General features: G+C 44.3%; 1 protein-coding gene and 1 long non-coding RNA gene across 37 annotated transcripts in view; one reads left to right on the forward strand and one right to left on the reverse strand.

Moving 5' to 3' along the window:
- Positions 1-22,831, forward strand: part of LOC119437012 (uncharacterized) — a 156,576-nt gene that overhangs the window by 60,533 nt on the left and 73,212 nt on the right. The window lies entirely within an intron of this gene.
- The window catches only part of LOC125942114 (uncharacterized), a 111,916-nt gene that overhangs the window by 10,846 nt on the left and 78,239 nt on the right, over positions 1-22,831 (reverse strand). Inside the window, exon 1 of one of the 3 annotated variants that reach the window (XR_007464820.1) lies at positions 1,276-3,031. The exons of the other annotated variants lie outside the window; for them this stretch is intronic. This is a non-coding gene — a long non-coding RNA (uncharacterized LOC125942114). Of the gene's footprint in view, positions 1-1,275; positions 3,032-22,831 lie in introns of those variants that run through there. 3 annotated transcript variants of the gene reach the window in all.

The raw sequence follows: 22,831 nt of genomic DNA on the forward strand, positions 1-22,831 counted from the left end.
AACGATACTTCGGACCATACGAGGTTGTGCGCCGGCTTAGCGATGTGAATTACGAGATCCTGCCCCAAAGTGTTGATCCTCGCTTGAGCCGACGACGTCCCCGCCCCGAAGTTGTACACGTAGTACGGATGAAGCCGTACTACACCCGCGAGTGAAGTGCACCTTTCAAACCCTTCGCCGTCCTACGCAGTGTTGTGTGGTTATCCTTCGTTTTCTGTGACCACATTTGCCATTAGAGCTGACTTGCCCCCTTGAACTTTATTCTACCCAGCCGACCGGGACGGTCGCTTTTGGAAGAGGAGAAATGACGCGAGATAGGCTAGCACCTGCGGCCGCCGGCCGCTGCAACGAGAACGACGAAGTGTGTTCTGGAACGCGTGCTCTCCGAGTGTCAGCCTACATTGAAAAGAACACCGTTTTGCCAAGGTCTCGAATGCTATCTTCGTGACAATATTCAACATATCGTGGAGTGGAGTTGATATTTAAAAAGTTGAAGAACTTGAATAGTTGCACGTGGCCAACACGGCTTGCCTTTGAGATCAACCCGCCAAGCCTTTTGACTACAAACCCCCAGCTGGCCTGGCAACAAAGCAAGTCCTGCCATGGATACCGGGTACAAGCACGTAGCATGCGGGAAAGAATGCTGTTGGATCTGCAACGGACACCCCATTTAACATTGCTGAGCACAACGGCGCTGCTAGATGGCAATTTCTGCACAGTATCGCTTTTCACGGCCATCCTCTGGTAGAGTAATTGCATGTCAAGTAATCTGTAGGCTTACATGTAATGAAGCAACACATAATTGGTAGACGATACAGGGTAATTTATAATTTTTGATGCGTGTGATAGCTTGCAACAAGCCCTGTTGGGTTTTTGTCTTCGGTCAAAGCAATCGCTTATCTAGCTTATCGATCTGTACCAAGTTTATGTTGGTCTCACAAGTTCCTTAAGGTATATTCGAACACTTCTGAAGAGTTTTCCTTTAGCCATGTCCTGAACATGGTACCCCAAGCAAACATAAGTGCATGCAATCTGTCTTACGATTGCAAACCAACCGCCACGGCACAACAGCATCGCAACGAATGTGCTCGGCAATGACAGATGCATGACTGGAAGGTAGGAACTGATGTCAAGTGCAGTCTAGTACAATGATTGTCAAAAAGTGTCATTTTTGCACACTAAATATGTGTGTTGGCTATATGATATTCAGTGCTTTTGACTGCCAGTCCATAAGATAACAAATCTGGATGCTTGAGCGTTACCATATTTACTCACATGATGCTTGCACCACTGCATGGCCAACAAGATTTTTTTTGCTCCAGTAATCGTGTCACCCTCAAAAATTGCTGCAGGGACAGTTATCTGCTTGTGTCAATATCAGTGGTGACACCGATTGAATACGTCAGGTCAGAGTCACTATACTTATTCATTTAGTGACGCTCGGTTCAGCTAGCATACGCAAATAAAGGGCCTTTGCAGTTATTGTGTTGAACCTGTGCTCATCAATCACGTAGCAATAAGTACTGAAGGTGGATCCACAGTGGCCATGAAGTGGAACATGATGTGATACAATTCCCACTTGAGTGCATGAGCGTTTCCTTAAATGCTTATTGAAAGGTAAATATTTCAAGGATATTACAGATTTGTTCAACACAAGCTGCAATACCTGATTTCAATGTCTGTCTGCATTCAGCTGATCAAACTTGAATCACTGTCTCAACTTTTAAACACATTTGTGAGGCTAGCTTTAACCATGATGCAGATGCTGCCAGCTAGAAAACCGACCCTATAGCTTGACATTGGTGCTGTAACATATTCTGCAGCTTCTCTGGCAATCCATTACACTCTGGTCCTTTTGGGTATTAGCCAAAAATGAAGGTGCATGTATTTAGCTGCTCCTCCTGTGCACACTCGGCTCTTGCCAAAGCTGCAGTGAATGCCGAGGAAATCACGGAAGTGGGTGGAGCACAAAAAAAACCCATAATTGTGACACAATCATTCAGTGGGAAGAGAATGTGAAATGAACAACCAATTCACCTCAAGTAGCTGCTCGTCGTTTTTGTTGAATGGCTCGCCATTAAGCTAATTAATGAGCTGGGCCACACCTAGGACTAGACGATTGGCATTGTAAATTGGGATGCAGATCAGATGGACTTGTGTTGGAACGAGCTCCCTTCATCCACCTGCAGCATTAGTGATGCCAAAACAAGCGTGTTAGCACCACTGGTGGGTGCCAAGTCAAGAAAGTACAGTATAATCAATATTATACTTTTCATACAAGACGATAGTAATTCGATGACTTCAGAACTATATGAGACATAGCACGAGGTTCCATTACCATTAAAACATGTTCTAATGCATCGAGGGTCACAACACTGTTAACAGGGTGCGTACAGGTCCTTGAAATCCTTGAAAACCCTTGAAATTGAAGAGTGCGTTTTCAAGGGCCCTTGAAAGTGCTGGAATTTTTTTCCTTCCTTGAAAATCCTTGAATTTCGTGAGCATTGCACTCTGATATTGACATTGCGACCTCCTTTCTGTGGTAAATCGGCGTCGATCTGACAAACTTCCTATTTCAGAAACAATACGCCAGCGCAAGCACACATGGTTCCGTTTTGCAGAACTGCACGGAAAAAATAAGAGGCTTCACCACGTCAAACCGCGAACGGAGCGAGAGGCCCGTACCGCGCTTCGGTGCTGGCTTGGGGCTGGCAGTGTTTACGCTGCTTTCCTCACCCTATCGTTCGTTTCACTCCTCGCCCGTTGGTCTGCCTTGTCCCACTTTCACTCTTGCATGCGCGCGAGGTGAAGCTAAAGAGAGCTATAGTGGAGCAACTTTACCATTGATGCTCAGTGCCTTTGGATGGAGGTTTTGTTATAATATTATTTATGATAATATAAGTGCAATAACATTACCGTATTTTCCAGTCTATAAGTCGCACCTTTGTATAAGACGCACCCCCCTCAAAACGTCAGTTTTTCAAAAAAAAAAAAAAAAAAGGGAAGAACGTTATATCAGTCACACCGGTCTATAAGAGGCATCTGTTCTTTCTGTAAGCGCTTTAAAAAGTTACAGTGATGTTTCGCTCCGTGAACGTGCGTCACACGCAAATAAGCGTATCATTATGAGTGCCATATATTTCTACTCCAGGCGCATTTCTGCTGTTGTGCTTGTCGCGATGTTCCATATAAAGTCCAAAGACGATAACATCGTCCCTGCGCGCCTTATGCTGTATGTGCGAGTGAAAGCGTGTGACAGTGAGCTGAATCGCGTACAAGGGAGGAAAGCAGAAAGGCAGCCCAGGAGGGAGGGAGGGAAGGGGGGGGGGGGGCGGCTGCCTGTAACCTTGTAGCAACTGCGTAGTTTGCACAGTGGTGCGCGCCGTATCTTGACAGCGACCTGCAGATGCGACGACTTCGGGGTCGATCGACTCGCGGTAGGCCTACCGCTGCTTGCCTTGCGGCTCCATCCTTCTCGCATGGCGCTCGGAAACTTGATCACGAGAACCCAGCACCTCGATAGCGCGCACAGAACCCGTAGCAATGACGTCAACCAGCGCGCTTCGCGTGGCCATAACATTGGATCCAATTTTGAAGCCAGTTTTTCCGAAAAAAAGAATGTACATAGGTCGCACCGTTCTATAAGATACACCGACGAAAACTTCAGGAAAAAAAACGCGTCTTATATACAGGAAAATACGCTATGCTGAATGTTTAGGAAATGTTTGATGAATCAACCCAGCTAATACTGCAGAAGCCTGAGCAGCTGTTGTGACTATTCGTTGTGGTAACTTTTAATATTGCGGACTTGAGAAATGATCAAGACAAGACATGCTTTACACAATTGCAATATGCATTTATTTGTTATAATGGATGTGTAGCAAGACTACACTGAATGGTTTGGAAATGTTCGGTAAACTTGCCCTGTTAATACTGGAGAAGTCAGAGTTGCTGTTGTGAGCATTCATTGTGTTTTGTGAACTTTTTTTGGTATTGTTGTGAACTCGCAAGTAGATCAAGGCTTGACATTACCATCATTGGGATATACATTTATTTCTTTTTATTTTAGTGCAAAAGCCCTATGCTGAATATTTTGAATATTTTCTATACTGGAAAAATCTCAGCCGCTATTGTAAGCGTTCATTTTGTGCTGTGATCTTGACAAGTTATCAAGGCTAGACTTCTTTATTATAATTGTGATATACATTTATTTATTGTATTAAGTGCAATAAAACTAGTCATTTTTGGAAATGTTAGAGTAAAGAAACCCTACTTTAGATGCCGCTTTGAGTCCTTGAAAAACCTGTGACAGGTCCTGAAAAGTCCTGGAATATCCTTGAATTTTTGCCTTGGAAACCTGTACGAACCCTGCTGTTAACAATTTGAAATGAATTTTGGTCAGCAGAAGTTCTTGGATGCGCACCAAAAGTAACATAAATTCTGCATTGTGCTGCAGCTGCAAAATGCAGCTTAAGCAGTAGGTCAACATGTATTTGGCTGTAAAAGATCAAAATAAGACCCATATATTCTGTATTGAAATACAGGGCCTTCATGTAGAAGAAATTTAATGAGCTATTACAGTCTGTTTTGCAAGTGGTGCTGCTGTTCTATCCACAAGCATAAATTTATACAGCTCTCAGTTGCAAAGAGGAAAGAGGTCTATATTAAATCAATCTGCCAAAGTGCATACGCTAAAGAGACAATGCAGCAAAAAAGAGGAATGTGTGTGTTATTTTGGTGAGATGTGCAATCATGTTCTGGATTTTGTCCAGTGGATAACTATGTGCAACAAAAGTTACTAGAGCTACATACAAAATGAGTAAAATAGTTTGGGAGCTTTGTGTAGTGTCTGAGCAATGCAATGAGATGCTTCAAAGATGTGTTTGTGGAGCATATATATACAAACAGAAGGAGCACACAAAGGTACTTTTCCTAATTATCTCGCATTTTTATTTTATGAACATTATCACTCCTGTATCATTTCCTTTTATGTGTACACGACGGAGTAAGATAATACAGGAGCGCCGACTCCGCTCGTCTGGAAGGGACATATTCTGCAATGCTGGCTCCTGCTTCACAGCGTGTTCGCCAGACGGCGCTACGAATGAAGAAAAACTCTGCAGCGGAGAGGAGCAAAGGCGCGGGGGCTTTCTCGCGGCACCTGCTTGTCGTCTGCTCCGCGCACGCCCTGACGCCTGTAGCGCGCATAGCTCTTGCGGTTCACGGAGTGACGTTAGCAGGAAAAACAAGTCATGTATCATGTTATTTAATTTATTTTATACAGGCCAAATGCAGGGAATTTTTCAGGTGGCCTACATGAAACTTTACAAGGCACAGGAACAGAAAATAAACAAAGATGGAGAGAAAAACTATAGCAAATGGTAAGGCGATATAACGGCAGTTCGCGTGGTCTCAAGCAATGAAAGACGACAGCGAAAAGAAGCTTTTACGCAAAATCTGACGTTTATCACTCTTTTTTATCTGAGCACGCATCAAGTGCTAAGATGCTTCGCTTGCTTCTTTGCTTCTCGCGGTGCTTTTCGTGTCGCCCGGTTCTCTTGCGAGCAGAATCGCCACATTCTCATTAAACATATTAATTGGAAATTCCTGCTAATGTTTCGATTCTGCTTATATTTCACAAGGGAAGCTCTGATTATGTGTCTGCATAACTGGGGGAATAATCTCGAAGGCAAGGCTGAGAATTTACAGGGTAGCCAGCCGGTATTTACACTGGCTAACCTCCTTGTCTTTCTTTACCTTTCTCTCTCTCTACATTACGGCATGTGGCTGGGCAAGGAAAGGCACCTGCACTGTGTGTAGTTGAAGAGAAATTTAAATTGAGCTCCTCCCGTCCTTCCGCATTGGCGTCTTCTGGTTCCTCCTGGCATTCAGCATCATTGAGCTACGCCAGGCTTCCCTAAACAAATTGAAGGAACTGCTCCGCTTCGAAGTCGAGGCACTTTCTTTAGATCTAGTAGGACATCACCTTTGTCTTTATTAAAGTAACTATCAAAAATAAGCTGCTTCTCGAAGTGTCGCGCACATATTTTGTCCATTGCTTTAAGCGCTCGCTTATTTGAGGCATTTTTTGACGCCACTGGTGGAGTAGTTGAAGATCAGATGGCGAAGCGAAGAGCGAAAACTGCTCGCGTCCTTTGCCATACCCAGATTTACAGCCGGGAACAAAACACTGTCCTGTTGCTCAGTCTCTTCACGCACAAGTATCAAGATACCTTGTTCCGTCAGGCATGAATAAACATACTGCAGACTTGGTAAACAAAGCGAGGAAGACGAAAATTTCCCACCTTCGCTTCCGCGCAGACGTAGAGCAGTGAAAAACAAGTACTTCTGTTGTGTCTTTTTGTACAGCATCATTTATCGTCTCTTCCCTCTAAAGACATCTAAAAATGTTTCGTATGCGTGCATAAAAGCGCTACCGCGTGTTTATTTGCGCTTTTATTATTCGTGCGCATATATTTTTTTTGTTTCATTGCTGTCAAATTGAGACGGCCGAGGGTCCACGTTTGTAGCAGACGACACGCTTTGCGGGTGCCGCGCTGCCCGTTCTGCGCCGCCGTCGCCGCCGGTCTCCGCCACTCAGCGCATGCGCACATGGAAGCAAGCTGTTGAGTGTTTTCCACGCGCCTCGACAGATGGCGCTACGCGATGTATAATTTGCGTTGCATGGTTTGTCCCGAGCGAATGCGTTGCGCGGCGGCGGAGTCGGCACTCCTGTTTATCTTACTCCGTGGTCAGAGCGCAGCAGTCTAACCGGTTGAAACTGGTAGTGGGGGAACCCAGCTAAGTAGCGCTCCAGCGCTCGGTGTGCTCTGAGCATTAGCGACCCAGTGAACCACTAATGTACCATAGATGTCCATAGAACATCATGTTTGAGACATTGCACACGTCCTATAGATATCTATATTTCTCCAAACAACGTTACAAGTACGTACCATGGATGATCTAAGTCCCATCCAGATCACGTTGCTCTAACATTGAAAGGATGTCGCAGCTGGACATAAGTAACCTCTAATAGATGTTCTTTTTTGTGACGCAGGACGTCCATAGAACATCTAGTGGATCTTTCCTGCTGACGCTATAATGAGCTGTATACCTGCGAGTGCCACAGTAGATGTACTATTGAATACAAATGAAATACGAACAGCAGAGTGTGTGGCCAAAACGTAACTAAAAGCACAATGTATGGCGTCGGCCAGCGATGATTGTACACATGCATGTGGTTTCGATGCAGAGTGCGGGGCTGCTTGTCCTAGTGCATATTACGTCACCTGTATTTTGTTGGAAGCTTGTATTCTCACCGCGCCATTGCAGTGCCATTCCTATCTGTGATTACTTTTAAGGTGGCTAGCACTGTTGTTGCACATCCAATGAAATACATTTTTCGTGCTATTCAAATTACGATCAGACACTGGCAGCTTTGATGGTGGTAACAAAAGCAAAGCAATGCACGTTAGCAAGCTGGGTGCATGCCAGCTATATCACGCTACAGATGTAGTGATGGTGCTAGTCACCATAACAGTGTACTGCCAGGTGGGTATGGCACTGCCCGAGGAGAGATGAGAAAACAACTTTCGGACAAAATACGGGTGACATTTATCGCAATAGGGCGAGCAGCACTGCACTCTTCCTTGAGAACTACATCCCCACGCACGTGCATAACGACTGGCCGATGACATACACCGTATACCTTTAGTTATGCTTCGGCCACACGCTCCGCTGTTCGCATTTAATTTGTCCTCGATGGTACATCTGCTGAGGCACACTAATGGCACCGTTACCCCCCCTTGTCGGCATGTAGCTGGTGACTTTGCTTGAAATGTTTTGTTAACGTGTAAACGTGTGAATGTGAAAATATAAATTGCAACACTTAAGGTGAAATCCTTAGATGGCTCAATGGTAGAAAAACCTGATGTCCAGCGTCGCAGCACCAAAATTCAATGGCACCAAAATTGGGGATTGAACCTTCGGCCTTTGGTGTTAATTAGGTCGAAGCGAATTAAGGCACAGTTCATTAAGATAGAGTTAATTGAGGCACTCTAACCCACGGCCTTTGTTGGGAGTTGAAACCACTTGGAGATATGGGCGAACCGGCCACATCTCCAAATTACCTCCAAGTTGGATTCCAATTGACATGGTGAAGGTAGAGTTGAACCCACTACCTTGGGTGTTCATTAGAGCGAAGTTATTTAAGGCAAGTTAATTACGGCAGAGTTAATTAAGGCACTCGAACTCTCGAACTTTGGTGGAAGTCGAACCCACGACTTTTAGTGTTAATTAAGACAAAGTTAAGATACAATTAAGGCACTCAAACCCTCGACCTTTGGTGGGAGTAGAGCCCGCAACCATTGGTGTTAATTATGACGAAGTTAATTAAGGCACAGGTAATTAAGGCACTCGAGCCCACAACTTTGGTAGGAGAAAACAATAGAAGTAACAACGCTTGCGAATGACAAATAATTTAATTAATGCTTCGTGAGTGCGCAGGCTTCTGCCTTCATCCTCTTCAGTGTTCGCTAAAGTGACTGTTAACTTTTATATATAGTTCTAGCGCTCATCAAAATGCGAAAACTGTGATGAGAAAACCGTAAATCCGCATTTTGATCATTATGCATCATTACAAATCCTGCAATGGATAAATGAAAAATAGTGAGTTCAGTAAGCACTAGGTAAAGCACACCTGTGAAACTCACAATGTCATACCAATGTTACTTTTTTATTTATACAACTGATAAAGCTTTATTACAAAAATGATCGGCCCCCAGCCAAGCACATGTATGAAATTATGCATTACATGTTCTCGCTGTACACAAACAGGCTAAACGCGGATCTAAAAAAGAAAGAAAAAACACGTAATCAAAAACAGATTCTTGAAAATTAAACTTTATTAAAACACAAGTAACGAGTAGGCAAAAAATGACTAAGGAGTAGGCACAAAATGACTAGTAGGCACAGTGCCACAATTATAATTAAAAAGAATAAAACTGATTAGTAAGAGGTAGTATCACATACTAATTAATGACCAAAAGCGCATGGCCTGCTTGCCAGCACTTGCTTCTGGGGCCACCGGATTCAAGATAGAAAGCCAGTACTTTCTAGCTGCATTGAAAAATATATGGTGAAATAAATTCCACGCAAGTAGAATCCAGAGATGGAATGTTCATCTTGATAGGCAACTTGGTCAGGCAGCTTCTCGGATCACAAAAGTGCCAATAACATAATGCTGCCAGAGACTTAGAGATAGGCATTGCAAATGAGAAATATCCCTGACACTTGAAGAGGAACGCAGGAAACCAAGCGATACAAACATGTGCGAAAATTAACCATCAAAACATTGCCTCCAGAGTATTCCCGCAAGCGCTCCGCAAGGCGAACAAACGTACCACAAATAGCAGTCAGAAGCACAGCTCCAAATTTCAGCACGCAACTGTACAGTTCTGCCTCGTATATACGTACTTTGGCCATGGTCAACCGCACAAAAGTCGAAAAGACACAAATAAAGCACACGCTGCTCGCGCCCGGAACATTGCTGCGCACTTCCATCGAGGCGCGTGTTGATGAATTGATATCAGTGGCGATGCGAAGTCAAAGCTATTGCGAGTTCAAGCTTCTCTTTTTCTTTATAAACTGTCGCAATACATCAGCAAGTTAAAGGTTACGTATTTTCAACAGTGTACTAATAGATATAACTGAAAAATAAAGCATCTTTGTATGAGAAAGAAAATGACGTAACCGAGACCGAAAGCATAGCGAAAAAATGGCGAAAGTATTGGCTTTTGCGCGCGGTGTCCAGCAGCAACGTTACTAGACCTCCAGCAGTGCGTGCAAAGGTCGTGCTAAATTGCAAAATAATCAATTTAATGCTTTTGCTCTCCTAGCTTCCCATTGTTAGGCATTATAGACAATTTGCTTGTATTTCTGCGGCATAGTGCATGCATCGACTCATAACGCACAATGTACGATCAATGCACGAGAGCTTTGAATGTGCAAGAGATGTCCAAATCATAAGGACATTCGACGTCCTCTGGATGACCCTTGATTGCCACGTACTAGTCGAACATACTATAGATGTAAACTGGACGTCGTTAAATGTCTTGGATATTTGGTCTTTTGTGGTACATCCAATGGATATTTGTGGTTCACTGGGGAGTGTAGGACGGGCCTGCATGTCCATGAGAGTGGTTTTTTTTTTTTTTTTTTTTTTTTTTTTTTTTTTTTATTCTTGTGCAAATGCAGCGCTCGTTAGAATAAAGAGTTGCGATCAAGTTTTGCATGAAACTTGGCAAGACCACTGCGGAAACTGTTACTCTGATCAAGACTTCTTACAAAGAACATGCCCTGTTAGATCGGCAAATGTTTCGGTGGCACAAGGCCTTTTTGAAAGGCCGGAAAAAGGTCGAAGACTAGGACCGCACCGGACGGCCATCCACGACCACCACGGCCGACAATGACACGAGTGAGGGAACTGTTAAACACAGACCGACGATGGCGCTACGCGAGATGGCGCTACGCGATGTAGAAGGGATATTGAATTAGCGTAGCTTCCACATGCAATGGTTTTGCATTCACCCAAACGTGGAAGGGAAAAGCAGAATAATAAGTCAAATTTTACACTAAGTGGTTTATTTTGTTTTATTTTGCTGTTGTTAATAAGATGCTATTTTTTTTCTCACCCAGCTTAAACTAATGCGGATGAGAAAGGGGTACATTTTTTTAAGTGCTTTTTTAGAGTACTTTTTGCCTGCATAGCTTACCCTTCGTTGCCAAAGAAAGTTGTCCGCAAGTATAGCATCACTAATAGTCGTTTCTATTCTTTAATGAGTCTTCTCATTCTGCTATTATGGGCCTTCCATTAGGGCTGAATAAAGTATATGGCAATTAAAGGCAACTAAAAGATGTGCAACAATTTTTTAAAATATAACCTCTATTTAACAGCTATAGGGCTGACCTAGGAAACATTGAAATTTGCTTGCAACTAAATGTGTATATGATGGAACACAGCTCTCGCTGCGTATAGTTTTTTTTCGTCGCTGTCATTAAACAGCTGTTAGTTTCTGCACTTCATGTGTGTCTAGTTTCCTACCTCTTTACGTCCTTGTCCTCAGTATTGCTTCGCAGTGCAGTATTCCATCATATCACAGAATATAATATCACATCACCCACCACAACACAATATTAAATCTGAATAGATGGCATGGGCAACTTTGTTAGCACATCACTGTCATAAGGAACCAACTCACTGCAGAAAGTATGCAAAAGAAAATAAATGTGTATACATCTACAATGAAATGTAGATTTATATTGGACATATGTGTACACCACGGAGTAAGATAAACAGGAGCGCCGACTCCGCCGCCGCGCAGCGCATTCGCTCGGGACAAACCGTGCAACGCAAATTATACATCGCGTAGCGCCATCTGTCGAGGCGCGTGGAAAATACTCAACAGCTTGCTTCCATGTGCGCATGCGCTGAGTGGCGGAGACCGGCGGCGACGGCGGCGCAGAACAGGCAGCGCGGCACCCGCAAAGCGTGTCGTCTGCTACAAACGTGGACCCTCGGCCGTCTCAATTTGACAGCAATGAAACACAAAAAATATATGCGCACGAATAATAAAAGCGCAAATAAACACGCGGTAGCGCTTTTATGCACGCATACGAAACATTTTTAGATGTCTTTAGAGGGAAGAGACGATAAATGATGCTGTACAAAAAGACACAACAGAAGTACTTGTTTTTCACTGCTCTACGTCTGCGCGGAAGCGAATGTGGGAAATTTTCGTCTTCCTCGCTTTGTTTACCAAGTCTGCAGTATGTTTATTCATGCCTGACGGAACAAGGTATCTTGATACTTGTGCGTGAAGAGACTGAGCAACAGGACAGTGTTTTGTTCCCGGCTGTAAATCTGGGTATGGCAAAGGACGCGAGCAGTTTTCGCTCTTCGCTTCGCCATCTGATCTTCAACTACTCCACCAGTGGCGTCAAAAAATGCCTCAAATAAGCGAGCGCTTAAAGCAATGGACAAAATATGTGCGCGACACTTCGAGAAGCAGCTTATTTTTGATAGTTACTTCAGTAAAGACAAAGGTGATGTCCTACTAGATCTAAAGAAAGTGCCTCGACTTCGAAGCGGAGCAGTTCCTTCAATTTGTTTAGGGAAGCCTGGCGTAGCTCAATGATGCTGAATGCCAGGAGGAACCAGAAGACGCCAATGCGGAAGGACGGGAGGAGCTCAATTTAAATTTCTCTTCAACTACACACAGTGCAGGTGCCTTTCCTTGCCCAGACACATGCCGTAATGTAGAGAGAGAGAGAAAGGTAAAGAAAGACAAGGAGGTTAGCCAGTGTAAATACCGGCTGGCTACCCTGTAAATTCTCAGCCTTGCCTTCGAGATTATTCCCCCAGTTATGCAGACACATAATCAGAGCTTCCCTTGTGAAATAATAAGCAGGAAACACTAGCAGGAATTTCCAATTAATATGTTTAATGAGAATGTGGCGATTCTGCTCGCAAGAGAACCGGGCGACACGAAAAGCACCGCGAGAAGCAAAGAAGCAAGCGAAGCATCTTAGCACGTGTACTTGCATGATGCGTCCTCAGATAAAAAAGAGTGATAAACGTCAGCTTTTGCGTAAAAACTTATTTTCGCTGTCGTCTTTCATTGATTGAGACCACCCGAACTGCTGTTATATCGCCTTACCATTTGCTATAGTTTTTCTTTTCATCTTTGTTTATTTTCTGTTCCTGTGCCTTGTAAAGTACGTTTCATGTAGGCCACCTGGCAAATGTCCTGCATTTGGCCTGTATAAAATAAATTAAATAACATGATACATGACTTGTTTCTCCTGCTAACGTCGCTCCGTGAACCGCAAGAGCTATGCGCGCTAGTACAGGCGTCAGGGCGTGCGCGGAGCAGACGACAAAACGGATAGGCAAGCAGGCGCCGCGAGAGAGCCCCCGCGCCTTTGCTCCTCTCCGCTGCAGAGTTTTTCTTCATTCGTAGCGCCGTCTGGCGAACACGCTGTGAAGCAGGAGCCGGCGTTGCAGAATGTGTCCCTTATAGACGAGCGGAGTCGGCGCTCCTGTCTTATCTTACTCCGTGGTGTCGGGTTAGGATTTGCCGCGGCATGCTGTCATTCGAACTTCGCCGCACACTTCTTGAATATCTCGAATTAGGTGCGATTCTCCGGGTCTCTAAAAGATGCGTGTAGATGAAAATGTCACTGCCTCTAGCTAATTTGCCATTTAAACAACGGTCCCCACGCAGACACGAATAAAAATCTAAGCAAATTTTTCCTAAATAAAGGTCTAAATAAATGTTCTCTCTCTCTCTCTCCTAATTAGTGTTCTGAAGCTCACGTTATTTGCGGCAATGTCCGCCTCGCCTATGAACTCGTCTGCTAAAACACCACGTTCGTTTCGTTCTTTACTTTTTAAAAATAAAAACCTGTATTGTCTAAAAAATCATCCTATATATCGTGCAGTTTCACATGTCCATATAAGTTAGGCATTCTTATTTTCTATTAGTAAAAAGTTTTAAAATTGTACGTTGCAATGAGCTGGACTGTCTTAGAAAACGAATGTAGTGCTTCCTTTTCCTGAATTGAACCACTGAAGGTTCGACACTCGAAACAGAGCTAGCTGGTACGTAAACTTAAACGCAGGCAGCAAGCAGTAAATAAGCTTTCTCATAGTCAAAAGAAACCCTAAATTAGAAATCACCTCCCTACATGAGAAATTTACTGCTCCTACGGCCTTATAAACACAAAAAGCGCAGCAGCCCCCTTGTGATAACACGGTGGTCTATGAAGAGCAGGCGGCGCCGCGGCACGGATGGATGGATGGATGGATGGATGGATGGATGGATGGATGAGGCTGAACCCTTTAAATCGGGCGGTGACATAAGCCACCTAGCCATGACTATTAACATATTTTGTACTTTGTGGTGGGTGAAATTTCACCCCTGCCTTGATTTTATCCACCAATCAGATAACCTCTGTTTGGTTATTTCTACCTGCTTAAAGTCTGTTTTGCCTTCACTGTCCCTAAACCCCAATGCTTTGAAAAAATCAGCCCCTTTGGTTTGCACTGTTGGGTTAAGCCCTTTACAGCAAAGTATGAGGTGTTCAGCCGTTTCCTCTTCTTCTCCACACGCACAGCACAACGTGTCTATACCTTGGTACTTGACTCGGTACATCTTAGTCCGTAATACTCCCGTCCTGGCTTCAAACAACAAAGAGCTTCCCCTAGAATTATCGTAGATATTTTCTTTGGCAATTTCTTGCTTGAAAGTTCTGTATGTTCCCAGTGCTGATTTCGTCTGCATCCCTGTTTTCCACAGACCCCTCTCTGTTTCCTTAACCTTTTTCTTAACCGCTGTTTTCTGGTTTGCACCCCTCCTGCAGTCCAAATATTTGATTGACAGTTTTCTGGTCAGCTTCCTCCATTTTGTATCAACATTCCTCATGTACAAATAACTGTAAACTCTCCTAGCCCACCAGCTTTTCTGCCATTTCTCTCAATCGTTCCTCAAATTCTATCTTGCTGCTGGCTTGCCTGCCCTCGAATGACGTCCATCCCATGTCACCCTGTACCCCCCCGATTTGGTGTATTATTTCCGTGTGCTCCCAGAGCCAGTCTACCTACCCCTCGCTGCTTAACTTCCAACCTTGCTCGAACCTCTGATCTCATGCACAGGACCGCATTGCCGAAAGTCAAACTAGAGACCATCACCCCTTTCCAAATCCCTCTCACCATTTCGTACCTATTGTAATTCCACAGTGGCCTATTTTTCATCACAGCTGCATTTCTGATACCTTTAGCCGTTACATATTTTTCATGTTCCGTTAGGTACTCAGCCCCATTGTTTATCCACACTCCAAGATATTTGTACTTATCCACCACCTCCAGCGTAACCTCCTGTATCCTGTGCTCGCTGCCCTGATTATCATTAAAAATCATGACTGCCGATTTTTCTTTACTAAACTTCAAACCTAAGCTATCTCCCTCTTTACCACAGATGTCCATTAATCTCAGCAAGTCTTCCTTGCTGTCAGCCATAAGTACAATGTCATCCGCATACATCAGTCCTGGTAATAACTGTTTAATCCATTCTCCTTGCTTGAAATAGGAAAGGTTGAAGCCAAGTCCGCTCCTCTCTAATTTTTTTCTCTAATCCTTGTAAATACAGCATGAACAACAGAGGTGACAGAGGGCACCCCTGCCTATAAGCCCCCGCTGTATCTCTATAGGCCCAGATACCTTGTTTTCGCATTTTATAAGCACCTTGTTACTTTCATAGATATCTTTTAAAAGATTTCTTACTCCATCTTCCACCTCTAGAGTGCCCAGTATGTCCCACAAATCCTTTTGGATTACACTGTCATAGGCTCCCTTGATATCCAGAAAGGCAAGCCATAGGGTGTGTTCCTTTTCTGCTATTTCAATACACTGTGTCAATGAGAACAGATTATCTTCTACCCTTCTTCGTTTCCGGAACCCATTTTGTAGTTCCCCCAGCACCTCCTCGCTCTCCACCCATGCCTGCAGTCTGTCCTTTATAATCTGCATCACCACCCTGTAAACCACTGACGTCACTGTTATGGGACGGTAGTTGTTTATGCCGGCTTTGTCGCCCTTTCCCTTATATATCATGCTCATCCTGCTCAGTCTCCACCCGTCGGGGGCTTTACCGTCCATTATCATTTTGCTCACTGCCTCTCTTAATGCTTTCTTAGATTTTGGGCCTAATGTCTTTATCAACATAATTGGGATGCCATCAGGACCTGTCGACGTGCTACTAGGAACCCTCTTCTCTGCCCTTTCCCACTCGCTTTGTGCCAGTGGAGCCACTGCACTGACTAGTCTATCCTCACCTGATTGAGCACATGCTATGTTTCGTTCTTTAAATTTTTCTGTCATCATTGTTCTTATATGTTCCATTGCCTCATCTCCTTCTAGCCGAACACCTTGAGCAGTAACTATAATTTCTGTGCTCTAGGCTAGTCTTATTACTCAAGGAGTTGAGATGTTTCCAAAATTTCTTCGCTGCTTTTCTATCCTTTTTGTTTACTTCTGACAACCATTGGCTCCCCTTTCTTCTGATCTTCTCATTGATCAAATGAGATGCTTCCCTTCTACAGTTTAAAAAGTTATTCCATTTTCTGCCTACATCAGCTTCTGGTTCACCCTTCTGCTTTGAATATCTGTGTTCCCTGGATGCTTCCTGACATTTCTCTTTGGCCTTCTTAATAACCTCCTCATCCCACCAGGTCTTGGGTTTACGTCTTCTGTTCCCTTTTGTCCTGACTCGTACCTTAGCAAGCTCTAGCTCAAATAGCCCTGTTAAATTTGCATATGTCAATTCTGTTTTTGTATCCTCTGAAATTACTTCCTCAATTTGCTGGGTTGCTATTTCAAGCTGCTTTTCCGAGTAAAATATCCCACCTGGTTGTTCATCTTGCCTCCTACCTACATTCATTTCCCTCCTAAAACTCACCTTAATACGTTTGTGATCACTACCTAGACTTCTGGAGCCATATTCATCTATGTTCATTACATTTAGCCTATCGTGCATCCTATGTGACATTAGTGCACAATCTATCATCGACTGCAGGCTCCCTACCTCCCATGTTATGTGCCCTTCACACTTCTCAGTACTGTTGCATACAACTAAGTCATGCATTTCACACATATCCAGCATCATGTTGCCTGTTGAGTCTGTGTACCCGTCCATGTCTTCTATGTGTGCGTTCATATCTCCTAGTATAATAATCTCGCACCCTTCTCCTGGCTCATTAATGTCACTTGATATGCATTCCAGCATTTTTTTGCTTTCCTCTTTGGCATTTGCTCCTGTCCACAGGTATACAAAGCCAAGGATTGTCTGCTCTCCTGCAACTTTCCCTTTTAGCCATAAATGCTCCTTGCATTCCTGTTTGAACCTTTGCCAATTCATACTTTTATGAATGAATGCATCAATTTCACCCCCTTTTCTGCTGCCCTCTGTTCTATTGCAATATTTCCATGCATAGTCAGGATTACAGGGAGGTTGCTCCATGTCCCTAAGATGTCTCTCCACAAACCCGTATACCATCAGCTTTTCCTGCCTTAGTTGCTCGTCTATCTCCTCCCACTTCAGCGTATTCCTGCCACCTTGCATGTTAATGTACCCTATGTCAGATTGACCATGGCCCTGGTGCTTACGTCTATTTCTTCTCTTATACCGATTCTACGTTTCTTGAATCTTGGGGCCTCTCTGGGTCCGTCTTCGTCTACACTGGTGATCTTAGGGCTCTGGGTCCCCCCAAAAAAGCCGTAGCTTGGCGCCCTATCCTACTACCTACCCTCCCGCCCGTGGCACCACTGTAGTGAATGCCATCTTGTACCATCCTGTCGTCCTCCGCACGATGGATGGATGGATGGATGGATGAATGAGGCTGAACCCTTTAAACCGGGCGGTGGCATACGCCACCTAGCCATGACTATTAACATATTTTGTACTTTGTTGTGGGTGAAATTTAACCCCTGCCTTGATTTTATCCACCAATCAGATAACCTCTGTTTGGTTATTTCTACCCGCTTAAAGTCTATTTTGCCTTCACTGTCCCTAAACCCCAATGCTTTGAAAAAATCAGCCCCGTTGCTTTGCACTGTACGGTTAAGCCCTTTACAGCAAAGTATGAGGTGTTCAGCCGTTTCCTCTTCTTCTCCACACGCACAGCACAACGTGTCTATACCTTGGTACTTGACTCGGTACATCTTGGTCCGGAATACTCCCGTCCTGGCTTCAAACAACAAAGAGCTTCCCCTAGAATTATCGTAGATATTTTCTTTGGCAATTTCTTGCTTGAAAGTTATGTATGTTCCCAGTGCTGATTTCGTCTGCATCCCTGTTTTTCACAGACCCCTCTCTGTTTCCTTAACCGCTGTTTTCTGGTTAGCACCCCTCCTGCAGTCCAAATATTTGATTGACAGTTTTCTGGTCAGCTTCCTCTATTTTGTATCAACATTCCTCATGTACAAATAACTGTAAACTCTCCTTGCCCACCGCTTTTCTGCCATTTCTCTCAATCGCTCCTGAAATTCTATCTTGCTGCTGGCTTGCCTGCCCTCGAATGACGTCCATCCCATATGTCACCCTGTACCCCCTGATTTGGTGTATTTCCGTGTGCTCCCAGAGCCAGTCTACCTACCCCTCGCTGCTTAACTTTCAACCTTGCTCGAACCTCTGATCTCATGCACAGGACCGCATTGCCGATGATGATAAGTGGTTCTTGAGGGAAAGGGAAAGGTTGGCGCTATCTTCTGCAGCCCTTGAGGGAGCACGGCTCAGCGCCATTCAAACTAGAGACCAACACCCCTTTCCAAATCCCTCTCACCACTTCATACCTATTGTAATTCCACAGTGCCCTATTTTTCATCACAGCTGCATTTCTGATACCTTTAGCCGTTACATATTTTTCATGTTCCGTTAGGTACTCAGCCCCATTGTTTATCCACACTCCAAGATATTTGTACTTATCCACCACCTCCAGCGTAACCTCCTGTATCCTATGCTCGCTGCCCTGATTATCATTAAAAGTCATGACTGCCGATTTTTCTTTACTAAACTTCAAACCTAAGCTATCTCCCTCTTTACCACAGATGTCCATTAATCTCTGCAAGTCTTCCTTGCTGTCAGCCATAAGTACAATGTCATCTGCATACATCAGTCCTGGTAATGACTGTTTAATCCATTCTCCCTGCTTGAAATAGGAAAGGTTGAAGCCAAGTCCGCTCCTCTCTAATTTTTTTCTCTAATCCTTGTAAATACAGCATGAACAACAGAGGTGACAGAGGGCACCCCTGCCTAAGCCCCTGCTGGCAATGGAAGGCAATGGAACATATAAGAACAATGATGACAGAAAAATTTAAAGAACGAAACATAGCATGTGCTCAATCAGGTGAGGATGGACTAGTCAGTGCAGTGGCTCCACTGGCACAAAGCGAATGGGAAAGAGCAGAGAAGAGGGTTCCTAGTAGCACGTCGACAGGTCCTGATGGCATCCCAATTATGTTGATAAAGACATTGGGCCCAAAATCTAAGAAAGCATTAAGAGAGGCAGTGAGCAAAATGATAATGGACGGTAAAGCCCCTGACGGGTGGAGACTGAGCAGGATGAGCATGATATATAAGGGAAAGGGGGACAAAGCCGACATAAACAACTACCGTCCCATAACAGTGACGTCAGTGGTTTACAGGGTGGTGATGCAGATTATAAAGGACAGACTGCAGGCATGGGTGGAGAGCGAGGAGGTGCTGGGGGAACTACAAAATGGGTTCCGAAAACAAAGAAGGTTAGAAGATAATCTGTTCTCATTGACACAGTGTATTGAAATAGCAGAAAAGAAACACAGGCCCCTATGGCTTGCCTTTCTGGATATCAAGGGAGCCTATGACAGTGTAATCCAAAAGGATTAGTGGGACATACTGGGCACTCTAGAGGTGGAAGATGGAGTAAGAAATCTTTTAAAAGATATCTATAAAAGTAACAGGGTGCTTATAAAATGGGAAAACAAGGTATCTGGGCCTATAGAGATACAGCAGGGGCTTAGGCAGGGGTGCCCTCTGTCACCTCTGTTGTTCATGCTGTATTTACAAGGATTAGAGAAAAAATTAGAGAGGAGCGGACTTGGCTTCAACCTTTCCTATTTCAAGCAGGGAGAATGGATTAAACAGTCATTACCAGGACTGATGTATGCAGATGACATTGTACTTATGGCTGACAGCAAGGAAGACTTGCAGAGATTAATGGACATCTGTGGTAAAGAGGGAGATAGCTCAGGTTTGAAGTTTAGTAAAGAAAAATCGGCAGTCATGACTTTTAATGATAATCAGGGCAGCGAGCATAGGATACAGGAGGTTACGCTGGAGGTGGTGGATAAGTACAAATATCTTGGAGTGTGGATAAACAATGGGGCTGAGTACCTAACGGGACATGAAAAATATGTGACGGCTAAAGGTAGCAGAAATGCAGCTGTGATGAAAAATAGGGCACTGTGGAATTACAATAGGTACGAAGTGGTGAGAGGGATTTAGAAAGGGGTGATGGTCCCTAGTTTGACTTTCGGCAATGCGGTCCTGTGCATGAGATCAGAGGTTCGAGCAAGGTTGGAAGTTAAGCAGCGAGGGGTAGGTAGACTGGCTCTGGGAGCACACGGAAATACACCAAATCAGGGGGTACAGGGTGACATGGGATGGACGTCATTCGAGGGCAGGGAAGCCAGCAGCAAGATAGAATTTGAGGAGCGATTGAGAGAGATGGCAGAAAAGCGGTGGGCAAGGAGAGTTTTCAGTTATTTGTACATGAGGAATGTTGATACAAAATGGAGGAAGCTCATCATGACCAGAAAACTGTCAATCAAATATTTGGACTGCAGTAGGGGTGCAAACCAGGAAACAGCGGTTAAGAAAAAGGTTAAGGAAACAGAGAGGGGTCTGTGGAAAACAGGGATGCAGACGAAATCAGCACTGGGCACATACCGAACTTTCAAGCAAGAAATTGCCAAAGAAAATATCTACGATAATTCTAGGGGAAGCTCTTTGTTGTTTGAAGCCAGGACGGGAGTATTGCGGACTAAGATGTACCGAGTCAAGTACCAAGGTATAGACACGTTGTGCTGTGCGTGTGGAGAAGAAGAGGAAACGGCTGAACACCTCATACTTTTCTGTAAGGGTCTTAACCCTACAATGCAAGGCAACGGGGCTGATTTTTTCAAAGCATTGGGGTTTAGGGACAGTGAAGGCAAAATAGACTTTAAGCGGGTAGAAATGACCAAGCAGAGGTTATCTGATTGGTGGATAAAATTAAGGCAGGGGTGAAATTTCACCCACCACAAAGTACAAATTATGTTAATGGTCATGGCTAGGTGGCGTATGCCACCGCCCGATTTAAAGGGTTCAGCCTCATCCATCCATCCATCCATCCATCCTGCTGTATCTCTATAGGCCCAGATACCTTGTTTTCCCATTTTATAAGCACCCTGTTACTTTTATAGATATCTTTTAAAAGATTTCTTACTCCATCTTCCACCTCTAGAGTGCCCAGTATGTCCCACAAATCCTTTTGGATTACACTGTCATAGGCTCCCTTGATATCCAGAAAGGCAAGCCATAGGGGCCTGTGTTCCTTTTCTGCTATTTCAATACACTGTGTCAATGAGAACAGATTATCTTCTAACCTTCTTTGTTTTCGGAACCCATTTTGTAGTTCCCCAAGCACCTCCTCGCTCTCCACCCGTGCCTGCAGTCTGTCCTTTATAATCTGCATCACCACCCTGTAAACCACTGACGTCACTGTTATGGGACGGTAGTTGTTTATGCCGGCTTTGTCGCCCTTTCCCTTATATATCATGCTCATCCTGCTCAGTCTCCACCCGTCGGGGGCTTTACCGTCCATTATCATTTTGCTCACTGCCTCTCTTAATGCTTTCTTAGATTTTGGGCCCAATGTCTTTATCAACATAATTGGGATGCCATCAGGACCTGTCGACGTGCTACTAGGAACCCTCTTCTCTGCCCTTTCCCACTCGCTTTGTGCCAGTGGAGCCACTGCACTGACTAGTCTATCCTCACCTGATTGAGCACATGCTATGTTTCGTTCTTTAAATTTTTCTGTCATCATTGTTCTTATATGTTCCATTGCCTCATCTCCTTTTACCCGAACACCTTGAGCAGTAACTATAAACCTTTGCTCTAGGCTAGTCTTATTACTCAAGGAGTTGAGATGTTTCCAAAATTTCTTCACTGCTTTTCTATCCCTTTTGTTTACTTCTGACAACCATTGGCTCCCCTTTCTTCTGATCTTGTCAGTGATCATAAATGACAGCACGATGGATGGATGGATGGATGGATGGATGGATGGATGAGGCTGAACCCTTTAAATCGGGCGGTGACATACGCCACCTAGCCATGACTATTAAGATAATTTGTACTTTGTGGTGGGTGAAATTTCACCCCTGCCTTAATTTTATCCACCAATCAGATAACCTCTGTTTGGTTATTTCTACCCGCTTAAAGTCTATTTTGCCTTCACTGTCCCTAAACCCCAATGCTTTGAAAAAATCAGCCCCGTTGCCTTGCACTGTAGGGTTAAGCCCCTTACAGAAAAGTATGAGGTGTTCAGCCGTTTCCTCTTCTTCTCCACACGCACAGCACAACGTGTCTATACCTTGGTACTTGACTCGGTACATCTTAGTCCGCAATACTCCCGTCCTGGCTTCAAACAACAAAGAGCTTCCCCTAGAATTATCGTAGATATTTTCTTTGGCAATTTCTTGCTTGAAAGTTCGGTATGTGCCCAGTGCTGATTTCGTCTGCATCCCTGTTTTCCACAGACCCCTCTCTGTTTCCTTAACCTTTTTCTTAACTGCTGTTTCCTGGTTTGCACCCCTCCTGCAGTCCAAATATTTGATTGACAGTTTTCTGGTCAGCTTCCTCCATTTTGTATCAACATTCCTCATGTACAAATAACTGAAAACTCTCCTTGCCCACCGCTTTTCTGCCATCTCTCTCAATCGCTCCTCAAATTCTATCTTGCTGCTGGCTTCCCTGCCCTCGAATGACGTCTATTGAAACTCATGAGAGTGGACAAGACGAGAAAGAAGAAGACGGCGGGCTCCAAAGGCGCGCGCGCTAAGAAAAGCAATAAAGAAAAGAAAAAGAAGAATCTTGATTTCGTTCGCATCGAACGCAGCTGTCTCGTCTCGTTTCTGCGACATGGTGCCGTGACCAGGATTTAGCGGCTACTCCTCTTCCGACTGGCCACGGACTAC

Source organism: Dermacentor silvarum, chromosome 1 (genome assembly GCF_013339745.2).
Source record: "Dermacentor silvarum isolate Dsil-2018 chromosome 1, BIME_Dsil_1.4, whole genome shotgun sequence".
Lineage (NCBI taxonomy): Eukaryota > Metazoa > Arthropoda > Arachnida > Ixodida > Ixodidae > Dermacentor > Dermacentor silvarum.